Source organism: Rhinoraja longicauda, chromosome 10 (assembly GCF_053455715.1).
Source record: "Rhinoraja longicauda isolate Sanriku21f chromosome 10, sRhiLon1.1, whole genome shotgun sequence".
Lineage (NCBI taxonomy): Eukaryota > Metazoa > Chordata > Chondrichthyes > Rajiformes > Arhynchobatidae > Rhinoraja > Rhinoraja longicauda.
In genome coordinates, this window is record NC_135962.1 from 37,788,477 (window position 1) to 37,790,069 (window position 1,593).

A 1,593-nucleotide genomic window follows, 5' to 3' on the forward strand; every position below is an offset into this window, starting at 1 on the left:
TGTCTGGCACCATTGTTGAAAATAGCTCGAGATCTTTTCAGCAATTTAGCTTTGTATCTTCCTACACGCTTCCCCTTTGTGATATCATCCACAGTAAAACAGCTGGAGGTCAACATTCATGTAATATGTTGCAATTAGCATAGACAATAGGTGCAGGAGTAGGCCATTCGACCCTTCGAGCCAGCACCACCATTCAATATGATCGTGGCTGATCATCCAAAACCTGTACCCCGTTCGTGCTTTCTACCCATAAATCTTGATTCCGTTAGCCCTAAGAGCAATATCTAACTCTTTCTTCAATACTTCAGATTGATCAGCACATTTTTCAAACCTTGTATTGCTTTTATATCATCAAATAATTTATCTGGTCTATGCCTGGTAGTTGCAGCCTCACAGCAGAAGAGAACTGGGTTTTAATCTAACCTGAGGTGCTGACTGGGCGGAATTTTCATATTCTCCCTATAACCGAGTGGGTTTCTTCTGGGTACTCCAGTTTTCACCCATGTCCCAAAGACAGCAGGGTTTGTTTGTTAATTGGCACTATAAAATTGTCTCTGGTATGAAGTGGATGCAAAAGTAGAATAATCTAGAACCAGCGTGAATGGGTGATCAATGGTCGGCGTGGACTCAGTGGGCTGCAGGGACCGTTTTCATTCTGTATCTTTCGATCAATTGAGAAGATACCTTTGTTTATCCTATTCACTTTCCTCTAAGACTTTTCAAGGGGAGTCAGCCTCTTTGTAATCTCAATATCATATTAGGTTTTGGTTTAGGTTTAGTATTGTCACATGCATGGAAGTACAGTGAATAGCTGTTTTGCAAGCGAAACTCAAGTTGCAGAATAACTTTACATTTACTTATTTTGTAAGTAGCTGAATTACTAATAGCTGCAAGGTTTTGCATCAAAATCCCAACAAATCACATTTTATGCAAGGATGTTGCCAGTTAAATTATTTCTTCAAAATATTTTAGGTTATATTAACTTTAAAAAATATATAAAATCTTTGAAACTAAGATAAACTAAGTTTTGTATGGTATTTTTGATTTGTGGAAATATTTGATGAAAAATGTTAAAACTATTAGTGCACAAAGAGTAAATATTCTGTTTCGGTGCTTCTGGGTGCAGAGATTCCACAGCCCTAGACTTTATTCTCTTTCTCAGATCCATCACATCTATGTTCCTCTCCTGCCACAAATCCCAGTGCAACTTCGCCAATACCCCCCGATTGAAGAGAGACTGATTCATTGTGTACAAACCTGTAGGAAATCTGCTCATATAAACATTCAACAAATAGCTCATCATGTTCTTGTAAATTTAAATTTTATTGAGTTATGGGCAAAATTAATGAAACACCTATAAACCTTTATGTGGAGCAATGCCTTATATCAGTACAAGAGATTACATTATACTAGACAGACGTCTCAGTTGCGCTATTTTATTTTCAAGAAATATGTCCCATTGAAAATTGGCGCCAACAGCCTAATTAAGGCTTAAAAATGGATCGTTACACATAGAGCAGCACAACACCAAAGTCAGTGGGCACCTGTATGCACCATCTATTATACACTGGTAATGAATTACAGTATACACCA